The 13,934-nt window shown below is 46.3% G+C and overlaps 2 long non-coding RNA genes across 2 annotated transcripts in view; one reads left to right on the top strand and one right to left on the bottom strand.

Moving 5' to 3' along the window:
* Positions 1-12,775, top strand: part of LOC142070608 (uncharacterized) — a 35,206-nt gene extending 22,431 nt beyond the window's left edge. The window contains exons 2-3 of the long non-coding RNA XR_012666491.1: positions 11,784-11,839; positions 12,372-12,775. This is a non-coding gene — a long non-coding RNA (uncharacterized LOC142070608). The remainder of the gene's footprint in view (positions 1-11,783; positions 11,840-12,371) is intronic.
* Positions 876-2,232, bottom strand: LOC142070899 (uncharacterized). The gene is made up of 2 exons (XR_012666816.1): positions 2,023-2,232; positions 876-1,434 (listed from the first exon to the last, which is right to left on the bottom strand). It is a non-coding gene; the product is annotated as an uncharacterized LOC142070899 (long non-coding RNA).
* Positions 12,776-13,934: the final 1,159 nt, after the last annotated feature.

The following is a 13,934-nucleotide window of genomic DNA, read 5'->3' as shown; positions in this document are numbered from 1 at the left end:
CCGGAGCACCAAGCCGCCGAGTACATAAACCGCAAGGGGTACTTTTCGATAGTGCTGCAAGCTCTGGTGGATCACAAGAGACGTTTCACCAACATCAACGTGGGATGGCCGGGAAAGGTGCATGATGCTCGCATCTTCTGGAACTCTGGTCTGTTTCAAAAGCTGCAGGAAGGGACTTTATTCCCAGACCAGAAAATAACTGTTGGGGATGTTGAAATGCCTATATGTATCCTTGGGAACCCAGCCTACCCCTTAATGCCATGGCTTATGAAGCCGTACACAGGCAGCCTGGACAGTAGTCAGGAGCTGTTCAACTACAGACTGAGCAAGTGCAGAATGGTGGCAGAATGTGCATTTGGATGTTTAAAGGCGCGCTGGTGCAGTTTACTGACTCGCTTAGACCTCAGCGAAACCAATATTCCCACCGTTATTACTGCTTGCTGTGTGCTCCACAATATCTGTGAGAGTAAGGGGGAGACGTTTATGGCGGGGTGGGAGGTTGAGGCAAATCGCCTGGCTGCTGGTTACGTGCAGCCAGACACCAGAGTGGTTAGAAGAGCACAGGAGGGCGCGGTATGCATCAGAGAAGCTTTGAAAACCAGTTTCATGACTGGCCAGGCTACGGTGTGAAAGTTCTCTTTGTTTCTCCTTGATGAAACCCCCCGCCCCTTGGTTCACTCTACTTCCCTGTAAGCTAACCACCTGCCCCTCCTCCCTTCAATCACCGCTTGCAGAGGCAATAAAGTCATTGTTGCTTCACATTCATGCATTCTTTATTCATTCATCACACAAATAGGGGGATGACTACCAAGGTAGCCCAGGAGGGGTGGTGGAGGAGGGAAGGAAAATGCCACACAGCACTTTAAGCACAGCACTTTAAAAGTTTACAACTTTAAAATTTATTGAATGACAGCCTTCTTTTTTTTGGGCAATCCTCTGTGGTGGAGCGGCTGGTTGGCCGGAGGCACCCCCACCGCGTTCTTGGGCGTCTGGGTGTGGAGGCTATGGAACTTGGGGAGCAGGGCGGTTGGTTACAGAGGGGCTGCAGTGGCAGTCTGTGCTCCAGCTGCCTTTGCTGCAGCTCAACCATACACTGGAGCATACTGGTTTGGTCCTGCAGCAGCCTCAGCATTGAATCCTGCCTCCTCTCATCACGCTGCCGCCACATTTGAGCTTCAGCCCTGTCTTCAGCCCGCCACTTACTCTCTTCAGCCCTCCACTTACTCTCTTCAGCCCGCCACCTCTCCTCCCGGTCATTTTGTGCTTTCCTGCACTCTGACATTATTTGCCTCCACGCATTCGTCTGTGCTCTGTCAGTGTGGGACGACAGCATGAGCTCGGAGAACATTTCATCGCGAGTGCGTTTTTTTTTCTTTCTAAGCTTCACTAGCCTCTGGGAAGGAGAAGATCCTGTGATCATTGAAACACATGCAGCTGGTGGAGAAAAAAAAAGGGACAGCGGTATTTAAAAAGACACATTTTATAAAACAGTGGCTACACTCTTTCAGGGTAAACCTTGCTGTTAACATTACATACATAGCACATGTGCTTTCCTTACAAGGTCGCATTTTGCCTCCTCCCACCGCGTGACTACCCCCTCAACCTTCCCCCCTCCCTGTGGCTAACAGCGGGGAACATTTCTGTTTAGCCACAGGCAAACAGCCCAGCAGGAATGGGCTCCTCTGAGTGTCCCCTGAAGAAAAGCACTCTATTTCAACCAGGTGACCATGAATGATATCTCACTCTCCTGAGGATAACACAGAGAGATAAAGAACGGATGTTGTTTGAATGCCAGCAAACATACACTGCAATGCTTTGTTCTACAATGATTCCCGAGTACGTGTTACTGGCCTGGAGCGGTAAAGTGTCCTACCATGAAGGACGCAATAAGGCTGCCCTCCCCAGAAACCTTTTGCAAAGGCTTTAGGACTACATCTAGGAGAACCGCAAATGCCAGGGCAAAGTAATCCTTTCACATGCTTGCTTTTAAACCATGTATAGTATTTTAAAAGGTACACTCACCAGAGGTCCCTTCTCCGCCTGCTGGGTCCAGGAGGCAGCCTTGGGTGGGTTCGGGGGGTACTGGCTCCAGGTCTAGGGTGAGAAACAGTTCCTGGCTGTCGGGAAAACCGGTTTCTCCGCTTGCTTGCTGTGAGCTATCTACAACCTCCTCCTCCTCATCATCTTCTTCGTCCCCAAAACCTGCTTCTGTATTGCCTCCATCTCCATTGAAGGAGTCAAACAACACGGCTGGGGTAGTGGTGGCTGAACCCTCTAAAATGACATGCAGCTCATCATAGAAGCGGCATGTTTGGAGCTCTGACCCAGAGCGGCTGTTCGCCTCTCTGGTTTTCTGGTAGGCTTGCCTCAGCTCCTTCAGTTTCACGCGGCACTGCTTCGGGTCCCTGTTATGGCCTCTGTCCTTCATGCCCTGGGAGATTTTCACAAAGGTTTTGGCATTTCGAAAACTGGAACGGAGTTCTGATAGCACGGATTCCTCTCCCCAAACAGCGATCAGATCCCGTACCTCCCGTTCGGTCCATGCTGGAGCTCTTTTGCGATTCTGGGACTCCATCATGGTCACCTGTGCTGATGAGCTCTGCATGGTCACCTGCAGCTTGCCACGCTGGCCAAACAGGAAATGAGATTCAAAAGTTCGCGGTTCTTTTCCTGTCTACCTGGCCAGTGCATCTGAGTTAAGAGTACTGTCCAGAGCGGTCACAATGGAGCACTCTGGGATAGCTCCCGGAGGCCAATACCATCGAATTGTGTCCACAGTACCCCAAATTCGAGCCGGCAACATCAATTTAAGCGCTAATCCACTTGTCAGGGGTGGAGTAAGGAAATCGATTTTAAGAGCCCTTTAAGTCGAAATAAAGGGCTTCATCGTGTGGACGGGTGCAGGTTTACATCGATTTAACGCTGCTAAATTCGACCTAAAGTCCTAGTGTAGACCAGGGCTCAGACTGTCACAGTAAGAGAAGGCCCTTTCACCAGCAGATAGTGATTCTGATTCTTTCTTTTATACCTCTATAATTAGCCAAGTGATAAGAATACACCTAAATTCTTAAAGTACAGGCCTTGGCAGACAGGCCTGAATATCTATATCCTAACATATATGAAGTTATGATATTTTGCTATATGGTTTTAGTGAAATATGTTGTAAGTATATTCACTTGTAGTCTCCACTACAAGGGTGGTGACCCCTGGCCAGAAGGTTGTTAAATCACCAATGAGCAGGGAGTTGTTGTGCAGGCACCATACAATGGGGACTTCTCAACTCTGTGACTCAGTTGCACAAGACCACACCAGGGGGATTGCTCAACTCTGTCTCAACAAAGCCCACCAGAACATGTCTAGGCTAGTATTTTCCCAGCACATGGACTGAGGGTATAAATTAAAGGACAGTAGCATCATGCCTTTGCCTTTCTCCTCCTTCACCTACACAGGAAGCAACAAGAATGCTGGGAAGACAAAGACTTCAACTGAGGAGACTGGTCCAAGGCTTAAGGGAGAAGCCTGTGTATAAAGAACTATAAAATCCACTGGGGTGAGAAAACTGCTTGATCCAAACACTGCCTAGTGTAATAAGGTTTAAGGTTTAGACTGTGCAGTTACCTTTTATTTCCTTTGGTAACTATCTCTGATCTTTTGTGCCTACCACTTACAATCACTTAAAATTTATCTTTCTGTAGTTAATACATCTGTTTTATATGTTATGTGGTTGAAGTGCTTGCGAAATCTCAGCTTAGTTTACAAAGGCTTGTGTATTTCCTCTCCACATTGAGGGAGGAGCAGACTGGGTAATAAACTTACACTGGTCAAGCTTCTGATCAGGGCAAGACAGTACAGTTCTGGAGTGCAAGTCTGGGGGCTTGGGAGATTTTCTGGTGCCTTTCTCTGTGTGATTCATGAGTGGCTCTGGGAGCTTTCATGCAATCTAGCTGGGTGTGGGGTTCCACATGTTGTTATGCTGAGTGATAACAGCACCTGGAGGGTTTGCTGCTTGTCACTAACAAAACATTGTGAGAAACAGCCCAGGCTGGAGAGTTAAGGGGGAACAATGGTAACCCAGTTCCAGGTTGTACCCTGGGGATACTGTCACACTTCCCCTCCTGGTTTAGGATCACCCCGAGCATGGGGTTACGTCCCTGACCATCTTGATTAAGAGGCACTGATGGACCTATCCTCTCTGAATTTATTAGTTCTTTTTTTAACCCAGTTATACATTTGGCCATCACAACATCCCATGGCAACGAGTTCCACAGGTTAATTGTACACTGTATGAAAAAAACACTTCCTCTTGTTTGTTTGTTTTAAACCTGCTGCCTTTTAATTTCATTAGTTGACCCCTGGTTTTTGTATGGTAGAAAGGGTAAATAACACTTCTCTATTCACTTTTTCCACACCATTCATGATTTTAATAGATCTCTGTCATATCCCTCCTTCATCATACCTTCTCTAAACTGAACAGCCCTAATCTTTTTAATCTCTCCTCGTATGGAAGCCGTTCCATACTCTTGATACTCTTTGTTGCCTTTCTCTGAACCTTTTCCAGTTCCACTGTATTCTTTTTGAGATGGGGAGAACTGGACACTATTCCAGGTGTGGATGCACCATAGATTTATATACTGGCATTATGATATTTTCTGTCTTACTTTCTCTTTCCTAATGGTTTGAGTGGTAACAGCTCATTTAGAACTCATCATTGTACACGTGTAGTTGGGATTATTTTTTTCAGTGTGCATTACTTTGCACTTACCAGTGTTGAATTTCATCTGCCATTTTGTTGCCCAGTCATCCAGTTTAGTGAGATCCTTTGGAACTCTTCACAGTCAGCTTTGGACTTAACTATCTTGAATAATTTTGTATCATCTGCAAACTTTGCCACTTCACTATTCACTCTTTTTTCCAGATCATTAATGAATATGTTGAACAGCACAGGTCCCAGTGTAGATCCTTAGGGGATCTTGCTGTTTACCTCTCTCCATTGTGAAAACTGATAATTAGTTCCTATCTTTTGATTCCTATCTGTTACCAGCTACTGATTCATGAATGGACTTTCCCTCTTATCTCATGACTACTTCCTTTGCTTAAGAGCCTTTGGTGAGGGACCTTGCCAAAGGCTTTATGAAAGTCCAAGTACATTATATCCACTTGATCACCCTTGTCCACATGCTTGTTGACACTCTCAAAGACATGAGTTCCCTTTACAAAAGCCAAGATGACTCTTCCCCAACAAATCATGTTCATCTAGGTGTCTGATAGATCTGTTCCTTACTACAGTTTCTACCAATTTGTCCGGTACTGAAGTTAGGTTCACCAGCCATTAATTGCCAGGATCGCATCTAGAGACATTTTTAAAAATCGGTGTTACGTTAGCTACTCTCCAGTCCTCTGGCACAGAGATTTGTTTCAGCGAGAGGTTACATACTTCAGTTAATATTTCTTCTTCAAATAGCATGGCAGACTCCCTTCAGATACTGCTTGAAGAGGTCAAGGAATTGCAACACAAGTTATTAAATATCCTCCAATCAGCAACACCAACCAGAGTCACCATTCTAATTAATGAGGTGATCTTGGATCTCATGGGTTCGGCAGACCCCAGCTAAAGTGCCACTGACTTGCAAGAGGTCTGATAGGAAAGACTATGTTCCCATCAAGGCTCTGAATTTTTGTTCTCCCATTTGTCTCCTATTCCCTGGTGGTAGAGGCAATAAATGAGCAGAGAAAACTACAGAATGCCAAGGCAGCCGTATAAAACAAGGAATAGAAGAATCTCCATCTTTTTGGACGGAAGTCCTATTCATCAGTGACCGTACAATTTTGGGACACTAATTATCAGGCCTTTATGTCCAAATACAATCACATGAACTATATAGTTTAATGAGTTTTTTGAGCACCTTCTTCCAGAACAAAGAGAGCAATTCCAAACTATTGTTGCTGGAGGACAATTATTAGCCTGGACATCCCTCCAAGCATCCTTGGATGCTGGAGATACAACAGCCTGTTCCATCTCTACAGCAGTAGTCATGTACAGGTCATTGTGGCTTCTTCCTAAAGAAGCTCCAGAGTACCGTGGAGGACCTTCCCTTCAACAGGCCTAAGTTGTTTGCAGAGAACATGGGTGAGTCCCTTCATACTCTGAAAAACTACAGATCCACTCTGTGATTCCTGGGAATCTATATTCTTGCAAACAAGAGAAGGTTTAATAGATCTCCCACTGCCCAGAGATTCCCACGTGATATATTTCTCCATGTTCCAGAGACCTACAGAACCCCAGAAAGAAGCACAGGTTCCAGAGGAAGGGAAACACAAAATTATCTGGTTCAGGTACACAGTTTCATCTTCCAAGCATCAGTTTTGACAGACTGGTTAAGAGTTTGAAGCCTCCCATGCTTTTTAGCCTGCCAGCTACAACTGTTTGCCTTCTCCCGCCATTTGGAAGCTAGCTCTCTGATTTATGGCATGCATGAGAGCACGTTACCACAGGCAAATGAATTTTGGAGATTGTTACACTGGGCTATGTCATCTACTTCACATCCCCCCTCTTTCCCACCCTTCTTCCCCCTCTTCAGGGACCCCTCTCATGAGCTCCTACTAAGACAGGAGACAAACTGGATTAGGAGTGCTAGAGCTTGTCCCAGCTCTACAAGGGGGGAAAGGGGTTCTTGAGGTACTTTCTCAACCCAAGAAAAACAGAGGGTGGAGACCGATTTTAGATCTAAAGCTCCTAAACAAATTTGTGAAGCCCCAAAATTTCAGGATAGTGACTCAGGCAGTGATAATTCCTTCATTGGACCAAGGGGATTATTTTTTAGCCCTCAACCTCCAAGATGCCTATTTCCATATTTCAGAGGAACAGCCGTGTTAGTCTGTATTCGCAAAAAGAAAAGGAGTACTTGTGGCACCTTAGAGACTAACCAATTTATTTGAGCATGAGCTTTCGTGAGCTACAGCTCACTTCATCAGATGTTTACCGTGGAAACTGCAGCAGACTTTATATACACACAGAGAATATGAAACAATACCTCCTCCCACCCCACTGTCCTGCTGGTAATGGGATGGGCTAGCACCAGCAGGAGAGTGAATTTGTGTGGGGGGTGGAGGGTGAGAAAACCTGGATTTGTGCTGGAAATGGCCCACCTGTTGATCACTTTAGATAAGCTATTACCAGCAGGACAGTGGGGTGGGAGGAGGTATTGTTTCATATTCTCTGTGTGTATATAAAGTCTGCTGCAGTTTCCACGGTAAACATCTGATGAAGTGAGCTGTAGCTCACGAAAGCTCATGCTCAAATAAATTGGTTAGTCTCTAAGGTGCCACAAGTACTCCTTTTCTTATTTCCATATTGTGATACCCTCCCCAACTCCAAGAGTGTTCTCAAAAGTTCTGGCAGTGGTGGCTGCTCCCCTTCACTGAGAGGCAATTGTCATGTTTACATACCTCAACAACTGGCTGTTCAAGGGTCAGTCTTATAAGGAAGTGCTGTCAGCCATCTAGAGGGCCCTATTACTGTCTGCAGTTAGGCCTCCTGCTCAGTTTCAACAAGTCTGCATTGACCCACATGCAGAAAATTTACTTCATAGGGGTGTCTTTGGATTCACTAACTACTAGGGCCTATCTTGTTATGGAGAGATTCGTAACCTTATTAAACTTCATCAAGACTATTTAAGCAAGCTCTCAAACCTCAGTGAGGTTCTGTTTGCAGCACCTGGGTCACATGGCAGCTTGCACTTTCATCATAATCATAATCATGCAAGATTATGCCTTTGCTGCTTTCAAGCATAGCTCAGAACAGTCTATTCACAAAATGGACACAGCTTTGACAAATAAGTTTCTGTTTTGTGTCAGGTGAAAGATTCCCTAGACTGATGAAAGGATTACCATAACATTGGGACAGATGTATTGCTGCTTGGATGGGAGAAGGGGTGCATTTCGGTCTTCATGTAGTCCAACACAGATGGTCACTTCAGGAGACCAGTCTTCACATCAACCTGCTGGAACTAAGGTAGTCAGAAATGCCTGTCTCTACTTTCTACCTCTCATCAGAGGGAAGTCTATCAAGAACTTGATGGACAATGTGGCCTGCATGTTTCATATCAACTGGCAGGGTGGAGCGAGATCCCTCTCTCTGTATGTTGAAGCAATAAAAGTTATGGAATTGGTGCACAACCCATCGTATTCACATTTTGACACTGTACCTTCCTGGAGTACAAAACACCACAGCTGATGGTCTCAGCAGATGCTTCGCCCAAGACTACAAATGGCACTGGACCCATAGATCCTAGAAGACATATTTTGAATGTGGGAATGTCCAGAGGTGGATCTTTTTGCCTCAGCCACAAACAAAAAGTGTTGCCTCATCTGTTCAAGGGAATGCGTAGGCCTTCAATCCTTGGGAGAGGCTTTCTCCTTCCTTAGATGAAGGAGCTGTATTATGTATTTCCCCTCCAAACCTTTAATTCTAGAAGTGATGAACAAGATCAGGCAGGACAAGGACAAGGTTATCCTTATAGTCCCTATGTGGCTAAGACAAGCATGGTATCTTATTTGTTTTGATTGTCTTTGTCCAGCGATCAATCTTCCATCCTTCCCTCATCTTCTCTCTCAAGATGCGGGCTGAGTGCTTCATCCCAGACTAAAGATTCTCTGCCTCAAAGCATGGCTCATTGATTACAGTACACCTGTTTAGTAGAGCTATAGCACGAAGGAGTCTACCCATGTTCTACCTTCAGAAGTGGAAAAGATTTGGCTGTTGGTGTGAATACTGGCAAATTGCACCTGATTCTGCCTTGCTGACACTTATGCTGGATTACCTGATACAACAGCAGAAAACAGGCTTATCAAGTTCATCAGCCTTCCATTCTCCAGTGGAAGGATTCTCAGTATTCCTTCACCGCACAAGTGTGAAGTTAATTAAAGGACTGGGGAACCTCTTCCTTCAAGTAAAAGCCCCCACTTCAGTCTGGAATCTTAAACTAGTTCTCAGAGCTCTCAGAGGGCCTCCTTTTGAACCTTAGTGATCTGCTCATTATTATATTTATCCATGAAGACATTTTTTTAGCCATTACATCAGCTTAAAGAGTTGGGGAAAATCAGGACCTTGATGGTGGGTCCTCCCTTTGCAGTATTTTTCAAGGATAAAGTTTCTACATCCACATCCCAAATTCCTTCCTAAGGTATCATCTGAGTTTCATCTGACTCAGACCATGTGTTTACTGCCCTTTTTCTCCAAAACCACATAACTTGGGTCAGGAAGCTTCTTTCCCTACCTTAGATGTCAGAAGAGCATTGACTTTCTAACTTGATAGGACCAAATTATTTCAGAAGTCTCCTAGACTATTTGTATCCATTGCAGACAGATCAAAGAGTTCCACCACTTCCACCTGGAGACAATCAAGGTGAATTTTGGAATGTATTATTGCTTACTATGAGGTTGCCAATGCCCCCAATATCCTGCTAGGGTTCTGGCCCAGGGTATGTCTACAATACAAAATTAAGTCGATTTTATTTAAGTTGACTTTGAGCCTCCGATTTAAGCAAGTCAATTCTGCATGTCCCCACTATGCACATTGTGTCAGCAGAGCTCATCCTCACTAGCAAGGCTTGCATCGACTCACGGAGCGAGGCACTCTGGGTAGCTATCCCACAGTGCATGGAGGTGAGTGGAATGTTGGGTTGGGCTTGCAATGCCCCATGGGACCAAAACATTTGCACGGGTGGTTATGGGAACATGGCATTAGCCTTCCTCCTTCCCTCCATCCCTGAAATCAACAGCAAACAAACCAAGCCTTTTTTGTGCCCTTTTCCCTAAGCCTGGGTTACCTGTACACATGCCATAGCACAGCAAGCATGGACCCTGCTCAGCTGTACACAGTAGTTGTGAGCATTACAAACACCTCATGCCTTATCCTGCTTATTTGCTCAGTTGAAGCAGGAGCTGCCATATGGAAAATGTGGTGCCATGCAAGCAGTCCTGCTGGAAGCCATGCAGCAGAGCAATTCACAGATGTGGACAACAGTTGTGTATCACCTTGACATGGTGGAGTGCCTCTTCTGGACCCGGGAAACAAGCACTGACTGGTGGGATGCACAGTTATGCAGCTATGGGATGATGAGCAGTCACTGCAGAACTTTCAAATGTGCAAGGCCATTTTCATGGAACTGTGTGAAGAGCTTTCCCCAGCCCTGAAGCACAGCGATACTAAAAAGAGAGTTGCTCTGGCAGTTGAGAAATGAGTGGTGATAGCTCTGTGGAAGCTTGCAACACCAGACTGCTACTGGTCAGTGTGGAATCAATTTAGAGTCAGTAAATCTTTCATGGGGTCTGCTGTGATCCAAGTTGCCAGGGCAATCAATAGACTTCTGCTCAGAAGGGTAGTGACTCTGTGAAATGTACAGGACATAGTGGATGCTTTTGCCATGATGGGGTTCCCTAACTGCGGTGGGGTGACAGACAGAATGCATATCCCTAATTCGGCAGCAGACCACCTTGCCAAAGAGTACATAAATTGAAAGGGGTACTTCTTAATGGTGTTGCAAGTGCTGGTGGATCACAGGAGCCATTTCACCAACATCAGCATAGGATGGTCAGGAAAGGTGCATGATGCACGCATCTTTAGAAACTCTTGTTTGTTCAGAAAGCTGCAAGAAGGAAATTTCTTTCCAGACTGCAAAATAACCCTGGGTGATGATGAAATGCCAATTGTGATCCTGAGAGATCCAGCTTACCCCTTGCTCCCATGGCTCATGAAGCTGTACAGAGGCAGCCTGGACAGCAGTAAGGAGTGGTTCAACCATAGGTTGAACAAGGCAGAATGGTGGTAGAATGTGCCTTTGGATGTTTAAAAGCCCACTGGCGTAGTTTGCTTACTAGATTAGACCTCAGTGAAAGCAATATCCCTATTATTGTTGCTGCGTGCTGTGTGCTCCATAATATCCATGAAACAAAGGGAGAAAAGTTTCTGGCAGTGTGGGGGGTGAAGGCAGATCACCTGGCAGCCAGTTTTGAGCAGCCAGACACCAGGGCAGTAAGAAGATCACATCGAGGTGCACTGCGTCTCCGTGAGGCTTTGAAAACTAGTTTAATCAATGACCCACAGTAATGTGACACTTACGTGTGTTGTTCCTTACCTAGCTGTCCCCTTCATTGCATGTACTCCCCTGTAAATTACACCCCCGCTAACCACAGTGTGCTGAATGAATAAAGAGCCTTTTCTCCTCAATCCATTGATTTTTATTATGCTCACAAACTTTGAGAAACAGCAAAGAAAAGTAAGACAACCTGGGGCAGAAGGGCTGATAACACTGGGGGGGGGAGGAGGAACAAGGACAGCTTGCTTACAATTGCACTGCAGTAACAATCAGAAGTGTGGGAATGGGCACCTTCTCGTCCTTGCACCCTCCCCTGGAGTTGAGTGCAAGGGATACTGGACTTTCCGCCCCCATATCCTAGGACGTCTGAGAGAGGAGGATGTGGAACTTGGCAACAATGGCAGCAGGTTCAGCACAGGCTGCAGAGGGACTGTAGTGTCCAGCTCCCTTTCTTGAACCTCAACCGGTTTGCTCCCTCATAATCTGTACCATCTTGTCCTGTGTGTCACGCATGTGTTCCCTGCATGCTATTCTGTCCTCGCAGTCATTGTGTAGGCTCTCTGACAGCACAATCCTCCATGCACTGAGCTCCATCTTGTCACTCTCGGAGGCACGCATTAACTCATTGAACATGTCCTCCCAAGTCTTCTTTTCCACCTTCTAATCTGGGAAACTCTCTGTTTCAGCATGGAGGATGTGCCTACGGACAAGGTTTCAGCTGCAAAGAATACAAAGCACAAGGGTAATATTGACAGTGCATACATTGTTTCTGGTGCAAGGTTAAATCTTTTTATAAAAGAAAAAACCCTCAGTGCACTTCCCTGCAAGCCACAACTTAAGCAGAACTGCTGGTTACTGCAAGAGTTGGTTTGCTGCTACAGCCCTGGTGAATCAGGCCACGAGGCCTGGGCGAGAGGTTTTGTGCTGTAGCTTTTGTTAAGACATCCTTGGGATCACTGGTTGCAACCTCAGCACAACCCCCTTTCCCATAGCAACCTGGATGGTGCTTGAAGACAGGCACCAGCGTAAAGACCCACAAATAGTTTGATTGTTACAAAAGTGGCACCGGGTTGGGGTGGAAGGGAGATGAACAGGGAGATGAACAGCGTCGTGCCTCCCACCCCTGCAATACGCAGTGATCCCTTCCAAGCACAACCAGGGCACGCTCAGGAAAGTGTGGTTGTTTGACCAGAATTCACCTAACAGGGGCAGATTACTTATCAAATTGCTTGCAGTTTAAGGGCTAGCATTTAAAACCTTCCCATTTCCCCTAGGTGACCATATGCGATACCGCTCTCCTGAGGGTGACAGAGGCAGAAAGGGAGCAGATGCTGCAAGTGTCTGGGTACAGACCTGGTCCTTATGCTGCAATGCTGTGTGCCACAATGATGCCAGCAGAGTTAATACTGGAGTGGCATGGAAAAGTGTCCTTTCGTGGTGGAAGAAATAAGGCAGCTCTTCCCAGAAACCTTCTGCAAAGGATTGCAGAGTACCTCAACGAAAGCTTCCTAGAGATCTCAAGGGAGGATTCCTGGGCCATCCCCAGGCACACAAACAGTCTTTTCCAGAGAGCACCCTCTGTGTACCTGGAGTGGCCGCCGATAACGTCTATCCCAATTTTTTAATTCAAATTCAACATTAAAAATAATAGCATGTAACCCCTACAGTCTGATTGAAAATGTGTACTCACCAGAGGTGCCTTCCCCGGCATCACACTCAGCCGAAAATTGGTCCTGTGAGGGGATGGGCTCCAGAGTTTTTAAAAGTTCTTGGCTGTCGGGGAAAATGGATCCTCCATTTGCCTGCCATGCATTCTCCTCCTCCCCCTGTTCATCGTCAACAATGTCCTTCTAGTTGTTGCCCGAGGTCTCCTGGGGCTCCTGGGAGGTATCCACGGAGCATTTTGGGGTAGTGGTGGGGTTGCCGCCTAGAATTGCATGCAGCTCCTCATAGAAGCGGCATGTCTGTGGCTCAGAACCAGAGCGACTGTTCACCTCCCTTGTCTTCTGGTAAGCTTGTCAAAACTCTTTTTTCACGTGGCACTGCTGTGCCCCCCGGTGTAGCCCTTCTCCCCCATGCCCCACGCAATCTTGGCAAAGATGTTAGTGTTTCTTCTGCTGGTTCAGAGTTCTGCCTGCACAGACTCTTCTCCCCAAACAGAAATAAGATCCACTACCTCCTGTGTGCTCCATGCTGGAGCATGTTTGCGGCCTTGAGCATCCATTGTCAGCTGTGCTGACGAGCTCTCCGTGCCGATAAAACAGGAAATGAAAATTCAAATGTTCCCGCGGCTTTAACAGGGGGGCGGCTGTTTCCTGTGTACCTGGCTGAAGTGCAGTGGAGTTGAAAGTGCTCTCCAGAGCGGTCACAGCAGAGCACTGGGGGACACCTCCTGAAGACCAATTCATTCAAATTACACAGCGCAGTGTCTACACTATCCCCATGTTGATGTGTGGACGTCAACTGAACCACTACGCCTCTCGCGGAGGTGGAATACAGAAGTCGACTTTACAAGCCCTTTAGATTGGCGGAAGGGACTCAGTAGTGTAGACACATTATTAACTCAACCTAACACAGTATGTGTCGACCTAACTTTGTAGTGTAGACTAAGCCCCACTCTACTAGGTTGCAGTCAACATCTGTGACCTTACTGAAGGACTTTCCAGTATCTGAAATCTGCATGACTGCTATGGGTCTTCAGTACATACCTTCTCCAAACACTATGCCTTGGTCCATGCCTGTAGATCTGACATGGCAGTGGGCAGTGCAGTTCTGACTTCTCTACTGGTCTCTGTTCTGAAGCTCCCTCCTCCCAGGGATAGTCACTGAAGTGGAGC

The sequence above is a fragment of the Caretta caretta genome, chromosome 1, assembly GCF_965140235.1.
Source record: "Caretta caretta isolate rCarCar2 chromosome 1, rCarCar1.hap1, whole genome shotgun sequence".
Lineage (NCBI taxonomy): Eukaryota > Metazoa > Chordata > Testudines > Cheloniidae > Caretta > Caretta caretta.
The sequence above is the reverse complement of the archived record's forward strand: the minus strand, read 5'-3'. Positions and strand labels throughout refer to the sequence as shown.